Source organism: Mangifera indica, chromosome 1, assembly GCF_011075055.1.
Source record: "Mangifera indica cultivar Alphonso chromosome 1, CATAS_Mindica_2.1, whole genome shotgun sequence".
Classification (NCBI taxonomy): Eukaryota; Viridiplantae; Streptophyta; class Magnoliopsida; order Sapindales; family Anacardiaceae; genus Mangifera; species Mangifera indica.
In genome coordinates this window covers 18,269,544-18,280,159 of record NC_058137.1, presented here as the reverse complement: position 1 = coordinate 18,280,159, position 10,616 = coordinate 18,269,544, and positions in this window count along the sequence as shown.

Here is a 10,616-nt window from a genome sequence, read left to right as displayed (position 1 = left end):
AATCACAAAGATTTATAGATCCATCATACACTATATGTAGGAAATTTAGTTACTCATATCCATCACAATAAATCTATAAAAATCAATTAAAGATTCATCATGTTCAAAACAGAAAATAAACAACTATCAAGAAGAAAAAGGTTAAAGAAAACTTTTAGCTCTTCAAGCTTGATAGGCTAGATCTTCTTTAACTTGATCCTTGAGCTTGCATCTTGAATCTTCCTATTGGATCTTGTGATTTTTCCTTTAAAATTTCTTTCCTTTTAGTGCTACGGTCCTCCTTCGTAATAAATAGATAATTTTTTTGTCTTTTTATATTAAGCCAACTCAACCCTAATTTGTTTCTTGCATTTTTTCCTTTTTTTTTTCTTTTTGCAATTCACATCATCAATTATGAGCATAACTGAATCAATTATGGTCATAATTGACTTCTACATCACTTTAACAATTCACGCCAATTTTTTTTTATGATCTTTTAATTCTTGTCCTTATCAAGCTCGAGCCTTATCAAATCATCTAAAAATATTATTGAAAGTGTCAAATAAGATTAAATCTTAAAAGAAAACTAAAATTAAAAAAATTAATCAAAATAAACTAAAATTTACCTAAAACGAACTAATTAAAAGCTATTAATGTGTATGTATAAAATACACACATCAAATGCAGAAGTGTTGTACTAGTTGGACCCTATCTAGTTGTTGTCATAGCAAATGACTTTTGTAGTGAAAAATATCAAGAAGTGTTGTTTATGATACTATAAAAGAGAAGAAAAAAGTTTAAGGATAGCTTTGGTGTGTTTTCAATGTTGAATTTGAACGTTTTTTTTCTAAAAAAGAACTTCAAACAGTAATAAAAGCCTATTTAGACAGATATAAGCATAGGGAAATTGAGAATGATTTTCAATGAGAATGATTATATTTTACCTTTTTATGTAAAAATTAAGGATGAACAAATCTGGGTACTCTGTGAAATTTTAAGGAATTGGAATCAAAGCTAAAACCGGAATCAACCATTACTAAAAATAAAAACCAAAACCTGAAATCTACAAGGTTGATATTGACCTTATAGATTTCAAGTAAGGTTCAGTTCTTAACCAAAACCAGCATTATTTTTGGATAGTTTAACACAATAATAAGCTTCTAGAATTTAACCTCTTGTTAAATATATTCATTCTTCATTTTACCACAGAAAAGTCTATGTAATACCATAACTGTTTACACAGGGTTAAGTAAAACATCATTTCTCTTGATATGGGATTATGTTGTGAGAGATGGCTTATGCAAAAATATTTGTAGAAAAAACTTTTTTTTTTTCTTATAATGAATCATGTGTTAAAATAACATTTAACAAACTAGTTTCTATATGTTTTCTCTGCGAGTATAAACACTTCGAAGATGTTAGCATTCCTTATATTGCTATATAAAATGTTGTTGTAGATGAAGATAAAGGAAAAATCAATGAGTTTTTTAGACTTTACCCAAATGCAATGAGTGCTACCTTGATGGTTATATCCCAATTTGCATTGTTGCTCTTCTACATGATGTCTATTTGTAGGTTTTGGTTCCAATTTTGGTTTTTTATGAATGGAATCAAAACAGTAACTGGAACTGATCACTTCCAAAAAATTGAAACTGAAACCTACCCAAAGTAGACTAGTTTTAGGTAGGATCCAAAACCAAAAGTCGAGTACCCGCGATTCTGATTCCAACTTGATTTGTTTACTCACCCCTAGTAAAAATGGTAATGCGACTTTGTTGATTAATTATGGTATTGTTTAATATTGCATTTTGTCCTTTACAATTTATATGAGAAGATTATAAACTTGATTGTGATCTTTCATAAACAACAACTTTTTGTAAAACATATGACATCTTAATTTGTCAAAGTGACAAAAAATAGTTGTGATGAATGCTATCTCTCGCACTTGTGCATTTTAAATTATAATGTCCTCCATTATTGCAATTCCCAATTGCACAACTAAATTATAACCTGTTGCATTTATAGGTATATTTAAATCATTATTACATTCACATTGCAAATATCGAAAAAAGTATGAATCAATATGAACATTTCAAGTTTTAAATATGGTAGAAAAGATAGCTATAGACATTACAAACCTTTGACATAATATGAGAACTAACAACACATAATTCCTTCAAACTTCAATACGGTTCAACAATAAAGCCACTAGATTCGACCAACAATAAAAGAACATATTTTATTTTCCATTATCTTAATATTTATCATTGTAGTTAATACTATTCTAAAAGATTATGTTAACATGTATATCTAGTAAAGAAAATACTAGAATATATGTAGTTTTAAGAAATGCTAAAGACTACATTCCAAAATTGAACCATGTTGAGGTAGCCATTTCTATTGAACATAATAAGTGAACCATGTTATTGTAATAAATAGATAAATAAATAAAAAGAATATTTGTTATAAATTTTATACACTTGGAAAAAGAATTGTAAGAAACATGAAAAACCGCAAACGGAGTATTAATTCAATATATGCATATATGTTACAAATAAAGAAAGGAGGGGGGTTATTTATACAAATCATTGTCACCCCTCCAGTCAAGAAGATGACATTTTCTAAAGTTAATTTCCAAGGCATCCAATACAGCTCACTATGCCTTTACTGCATTCACACAAAGCTTTGAAATTTTTCTCCTCACGTGGTGGAAAAATCTACCGAATATAACACTCCCCATTAAATTTCTACCACTTATAGATAATTATATTAATCTTATTAAAGAAAAATCCAGTGAGATAAAAACCAAAGCAAAGGAACATAATTATTTAATGTCCTATAAAGTAAGATTGGACATGATTAAAACTGTCATTAAAAACTTTACTAGGAAAACTCAATAGGAAAAAACCTACTGAAGGAAAAAAGAGTACAGTGCACATTTTATCCAATATATGATAAACTTAAAAAAAAATTTGCTCCTTTTGATGAATGTTTCATCTAATGAATTCTCCCCTTCTCTTTGTAATGAAATTAATTTTGCTGCTTGTTTAATCACTGCATACCGATGTTATATGATTATATCCATCACAGGTGCATATATTTCATCAAGGTCTTTACCTAGCCTTCAGGAAAAGCCTTGAGCTATAAGTCTGACTTTATATCTAATAATTTCATTTTTCTTATTTATTTTTCTCGCAAATACCCATTTATGTCCAACGGGTTGTACAATCTTAGGTGTTGAACTACAGACCCAAACACTTGACGTTTTACTAAAAAAGCTAATTCTGTATGAATGACTTCTTCTTATTTAGGCCAATCATGTCTTTGTTTACACTCAGCCATAATACGTGGTTTAAAATCATCTTCATTCATAATTTCAGTAGTTACTATAAATGAGAGTATATTATCAATGTTAACCATTTCACGGTTCCACATCTTTCATGTATAAGCATAATTTGAAAATATTTAGTATTATTATTTTCTTATTCTTTAAAATTTTGTACTACTTCAGGGGTTTCGGTCTCTTCAAAGATTTGAGTCTCTTCAAAGACCATAACCTCTTCTAGAAGAATATTAGAAAATGTCGATGTTTTATTCATTTTAGAATCATCAGGAGTGATATCTGTTTGATTATTTGTTTTTCCTTTTTTAGAAGCAGTATCTTTTGATCCAACAAGTCTATCACGTTTCAGTGTGTAGTAGATTAATCAGTCATGACTCAAATAAACTGTTTAACAGCTACATTAATTCTTACTAGTGCATTGACAATTGGTATATGTGATCTTATCATTTTTGTTGTATCTACAAATGCATCAGATATTTGGTTAACAATAATTTGTAAATGCATTATCTTCTGCACTTCAGTTTCACTTTGAGATATGTGAGGATTTAGATGAGACATAGTAGGTACATACTAAGTAAATTCATGTCTAACTTCAAAAAGCATTTTCTTTTCTCCTAAAAGTAGGAATGTTATCTCATCAAAGTAACAATCTGTAAATCATATTGTAAAAAGATCACCTGTTAATAGTTCCAGCTACCTAAGAATAGGTAGTGAATTTTATCCAACATAGATTTCCAAATGACATTAGGGTCCATTTTTTGTGCATTAAAAAGACACAATAAGGACATATACAACACAACTAGGGTTAGATTTGAGCTGAGCCAAGCTTGACCTCAACTTGGTTTACATATAGCTGAGCTCAAGTTTGTGAAAGTCAAGCTCAAACTCGGCTTAAATTCTGCTCAAATTTGGCTCGACTCGTTTTTCATTATTAAAATGACGTTATTTTAACACATATTAGTCAAAACAACGTCATTTTGTATCAAAATTTTTAATTGAAAATTTTGGCAAGTAGCTCGAACTCGATCGAGCTCGTATAAGGCTGACTCATTTTGGTCTTATTAAAGCTAAGCTCGAATGGGCTCGATTCGAATCTAACCTTAAACACAACTTAGTCACCAAGAACCAATTGTAAGGAAGAATATTGATGATAAGAAGAAGGTCGCTAGTGAATTAATGCTACAACATGTAATATACTATGTCCTCACATAGAAGTTGGTAATCGAGTTTTTTGTAATAAAGTACGTGCAATTACCTAGAGTTGTTTGATAAGAAACTCAGCTAATCTATTTTGAGTGGATGTTCAACATCAATTCCCATAGATATACAATAACCATCAAATATCTTAGATATAAATTCACCAGCATTATCTAGTTGTATTAACTTAATTGAATAATTTGTTAAATGTGTCTTTAATTTGATAATTTGTGTTAACAGTTTAGCAAATATAAAATTTTGAATTGGTAATAAATAAACATGAGACCATCTTGTAGATACATCAAATAAGACCATAAAATAATGAAATTACCTACTTAGTGGATGAATGGGTCTGCATATGTCCTTTCAAATCCTTTATAGGAATGATGAGGATTCAACTCCAATTTTGGAGGGAGATAGTCTTATTACTAATTTGTTTTAAGAACAGGCAAAACGGAATTTTTCACTGGATAATAAAATTTTGTGATAATTTAATGCATGTTTATGTGAATTGTCAGCAATCCTATAGATCATTGTAGATCATTGTAGATCTTGGGTAGCCTAAATAGTCATATCAATGCATAAATACTTTTAGATTAGAGAACTTCTGATTCGATATTGTATAGGTTTTAATTGTCCTTACGATTATATAATACAATCAAGATGATAAAATAGATAATTTCTCTAATATAAGCCTTCTTCCAAAGACATTACCAGTTATACAGATAAATTTTACACCATTTTTAATCGTGGTTTTAATGTGATAACTATTATTTCTTATACTTTTAAAACTAAGTAAATTTTTCTGAATCTACTTGAATATAATACATCATTGATGCTTAAATTGGTCCTATTTTTTAACAAAATTATGGTTCTTTTTATAAATTTCAATCAGATTTATTGATTCTTTTGGAGATTCTTTACTAGTGAAACTTCAAGTGAATTATTTGAAGAAGTAGATGTAGGAGAATTGGAAGAAAAAACTCCAAACCACTATAAATTATGAGCATTTTCTTTTTCTACTATTTTTACTTTATACATTATATTTATGCTATATGTTTTTGATAAATTATTACATATTATCTATTTTTGATTGTTTGAGTAAACTTGTTGGATATTGCTTTAGTTCAAATATCTTTGTTGAAATTGTTTGTGAAATTATGATTGATTAGAAATTTGTTCAAATTTTTTATTTGGTTAAAAAGTTTTAAATACTCCTATTCACCTCCTTCTAAGATTATTAGTCATTTAGGGTTTTTCAAACTTAAACACTTCACAATAGTTTTCACTCCTCTTAACCCCATCTCCTACCAATTAGATTGCCCAATTTACTTTGCACTTGCTCATAAAAAATGAACATTCTTAAGAACAACTTCCTCTCCTCCTCCTTAATGTGAGAGAATGATTTACCTTAAAGATGACGATTAAATAAAGAAGAAGGTCCATGAATACTAAATATAACTAGTTTTAATGCTTTTATCAAATGGAAGATGGTGGTGTTGAAGAAAAGTCGACAATGGTGGTGGTTCTGAACAATTAGCAATGGTGAAGAGAAAGAGAGAAAATGGCAGAAGGTGAAAAACGAACAGAGACTTTCGAATGCCACAAATGTCAAGTACTGTTTTTTTTTAAATTTTTTTATAAATGAGTTATATTACCTAAATTTTATTTAAATAAAACATTGGTTTGATTTGACATTATAGTGACATAACAGATAAAATAATATATGTCACCTGGATGCCATATCAATCAGGCCAATTTTTGATACACTTAATTGATTTCTATAGTATTATAATAAGTATGTATAATCATATGTATTTATAATAAATATTAATGATGATATATTATCGTGTGATTAAATATTTTTATTAAATTAAAAAAATAATAAGTAACTGTATGAAAATATATTATTATTAATATTTAAATTGACAATTATTATAAATATATATAACATTGCTCTAAAACATCAAAACAAATAACCGAACTAAACATTACTAGGGAGGCACGAATGACTAAACATTGCCAAAAAGTGTAGACATGATCTCTTTACTAGCAACTCCACAGATATGTCTTGTATGCAACGTGGAGACTCTAATAGTCTTGCTGTAGTTTGGGTATTATTGCCTAATTTTAGAGAGTATTTGACACAAGCAGTCATATATTTATTGGATAAAAGTCTGATGATTGTGTACAATCTATTATCAATAACAATTCAGGATTCATTTTCTAGTTTAGAAGTGTATTTCTTCTTCTTGGTCATAACACAATCAAGATGTGAAAGACAAATATATTTGTATTTTAGGAAATTACTTTCTAATCACTTAATTTGAACATAAAATTTTGAAAATTACCCCCACAAACTTACATTGATATAATAAGGATTGAAAAACCAGACCAGACCAATCGGTTTGATTGGTTTAACCATGACCTGGTATTGTAGACAATTTATATAATAGATAAAACCATGAAAATCAGGTTAGATCATGGTTGAATTGTCAGTTCACAGTCAAACCCGGTTTAGCGGTTTATTGTTCAGTGTTTTATTTAAAAGTGAACAATTTTCTTCTTTTTTTTCTTCTTCCATGCTGTGAAGTTTTGGTTGCCGACGACCTATTCTAACTTCATCACAACAATTGATCTTTTGCCGACGACGGTTGGAAGAATTTTGCTGATGACGACAACAGTTGACGACGACAAGGACACTGTTGAAAATTAGTTTCGATCACAGGTCTAGACAACAACAAATATTAATGCCTGTATTTGCTGTTATTGTCAACGATATCGCAGGCTGAGACAACAATTGACGACGACAAATTCCCTTGCTACAATGACCAACAATTGTATTTCAATAATACCGACGACAGGCTAGTCATTGTAAGGTTGTGTAATTTTGTTTTAAATTTTTTCCATTTGAACTCATAAAATTTTTTCCGTTTGAATATATAAACTAATAGCTGGAAAAGTGCGTTCTAGAAAAGTAAAAAATAGACTGTTTATATTTATTTTGAATTGTTGCAACAGTAGACACTTTATTTTGAATTGTTGCAACAGTAAAAAGTAGACTATTTACTGTCAAAACGTGTAATAGTAAGCTTTTGTTTTCTTTTGGTTAATTGATGCACAACAAGCCAGCAAAATCATTATCATGTTTATTTGTTGTAATTCAACATGTTTTGGCTTTTAGTGTTTAATAATAAGTGAATTTGTTATTATTAATTTAAAATTAACTTATTGTTATTGTGTCTTTAATATGTTATTATTAGTTTGTACTTTTATGCTATAAATTTATAATTTTATTATGAATCTATATTATATGTCTAGGTGTACTTCATTCATAATGTAATTAATTTCTAAGAATTTGAAAGTTGAATATTGGTATTCTATGACACCCTATATATATATATATAATAAACCAATATATGCCAATTTTCTAACTACAAGTCAGAGTAGTGATTAATCAAATTATGAATATTGTTGTTTATTACGAATGCATAAAGTTATGTATGTTGAATAATAAACTTGATTATGAGTTTTTGAGCCTCCAAATTTTACATTACGAATATTGTTGTTATTTAATTTAAAAATTAAAAGTTATACTTTAAAAACCTAATTATGTTATTATAATAAAGATATATACATTTATTTGCTTATATATAGAAATTATGTTTTGCATTTCAAACATGACAGATGCGAATTATAAAAGTTTTCTATTCATAATACTTTATGTCTGTGTGTGTGTATATGTATATATATTTGATATATATTTTCATAGTGGCTTGTTATTGTGTCCAACAGATAGATAAAGTAGAAGTATGTCATTATTTGGGGTTGGATCTTCTTTGACACCATGTCGAGTGAAAGGTGATATTGTTTGGGCACATATTTCTAAGAATATTGATGAGAATAGAAGGAAAATCTTGAATTGTTTATATTGTGTAAGACAACTAGAAGATGTGGTTTATATAGAATGAAACAACATTTGGCCGAAAAGAAAGGTGATGTTAGTCCATGCACTAAAGTTCATCGTGATGTTAGATATCAAATGATAAATGCATTAGATGAGATTGCTACAAAAAATAAAGAAAGACAAGATTTTCGTAGGCATGCAACTCTTTTAGGTGCTAGTGTATCTCAATTCAAGGGTGATATTGCACGTGAAAAATTCGAAGGGTTGTCTCCTCCAATGAACATAAATGAAGGTAATACTGGATCTTCTAGAAAAGAAAATAGATCGACAAATGATTCAAAAAGAAAAAGACCAATTGGTGTTGGTGATTTTTTTACTCTAAGGACTACTAGTGGGTCTTAACCTTCAATAAGGAGTGTTTTGACTGGAAAAGAAGCCAAATGGAGAGCTGACATGGTTGTTGTGAGGTTTCTATATGATGTTTGCATCCCTCTTAATGCACTAAATTTTATTGATTTCCAACCTATGTTAGATGTCATAACTACAATTGGGTTTGGATATAAGTAGCCAACATATTATGAAGCACGGGTGAATTTGTTAAACTATTCAAAAAAGAAAGTTTAATTACTTGTTGATAGTTATAAAAAAAACTGGAAAGATTTTGGTTGTACATTTATCGCTGATAGTTGGACAGACATTTCTAGTAGGCCATTGATAAATTTCTTAGTATATTATCCAAAAGAGATTTGTTTTATCAAATTAGTGGATGCATCTGATGTTGTAATAGGGGCAAACACATTATTTGGGTTGTTTGAGAAAATAATATTATGGATTGGGCCTAAAAACATTGTCCATTTTATGACTGATAATGGAGCTAACTATAAAACAGTTGGAAGATTGTTATTTGAAAAATATCAAAATATTACTTGGTCACTTTGTGTAGTACACTGTATTAATTTGATTTTGAAGGATATTGGTGAAATGGATCATATTGTCAGAATTTCCAAATGTGTATCTCTTGTCACAAAATTTATTTATAATCATACATTATTGATAGCTTGGTTAAGGAAGAGAGAAGGATGAAGAGAAATTATATGGCCTAGTGCAACCCGATTTGCTACGACTTTCATTGCATTGCAAAGTCTTTTTGAGCAAAAGCATGACTTACAAGCGATGGTCACTGACAGGTTTTTTATTGATTCTAGATATGCAAAAAGTAATTAAGATAAAGAGGTTGTGACCATAATTATGAATAATGATTTTTGAAACGAAATGGGTATAACTATAAAAGTTATGGGACCATTGATGCATTTGCTTCGTATTGTAGACTCAGATGAAAGACCTTCATTGGGATATGTCTATGATGGAATGTATAGAGTTAGATTGGGGATAAAAAAGTTGTTTAATAATAAAAAAAAATTATACAAGCCTTATACTCAAATAATCAAGTTGAGGTGGGATAGGACATTGCGTTGAGATATTCATGCAGCTGCGTATTACTTGAATCCTGCATTTCAGTATGATCATGAATCTTTTTGCACAAAACCAAAGGTATTATAGGGTTTTATGAATGTTGTTGAGAGTAAAACGTGTATGTTTAATGTTAGTAAGACGAAGTTAGTTGAAGAGAACAAAATGTTTCGTGATTGTGAAGGAAGTTTCTCACGTCAACTTGCTATTGAAACATGCAAAATCACATGACCTGGTATGAATTTAATTTATATGTTTCTTATGTCTCGATTCTTTTTCCAATTTATAAAATTCTATTACATAATTATTTACGTGTTATTTTGTATTAGATAAATAGTGGAGAACATATGGGTATAATACTCCCAATTTACATAAGTTTGCAATTAAAATTCTTTGCCAAACTTCAACATTTTCAGGTTGTGAGCGTAATTGGAGTATTTTTGAATGCATACATACTAAAAAGAGAAATAGATTAGAGCATCAATATGTAAATGATCTTATTTTTATTCATTATAACTTACGGTTGCAAAATAGGTAACACAATTATCAATTATGCATCATTATATTTATAAATATTTATATTTAAACTATTTTATCATGTTTAATGATTATTTACAACTTTACATATGAATGTGCCTGACTTAATGGCTATTGGTATAATGTTCTTTAATATTTTAATTATTTACTTTTTATCATTTTGCCATTTAGGTTATGTTACAA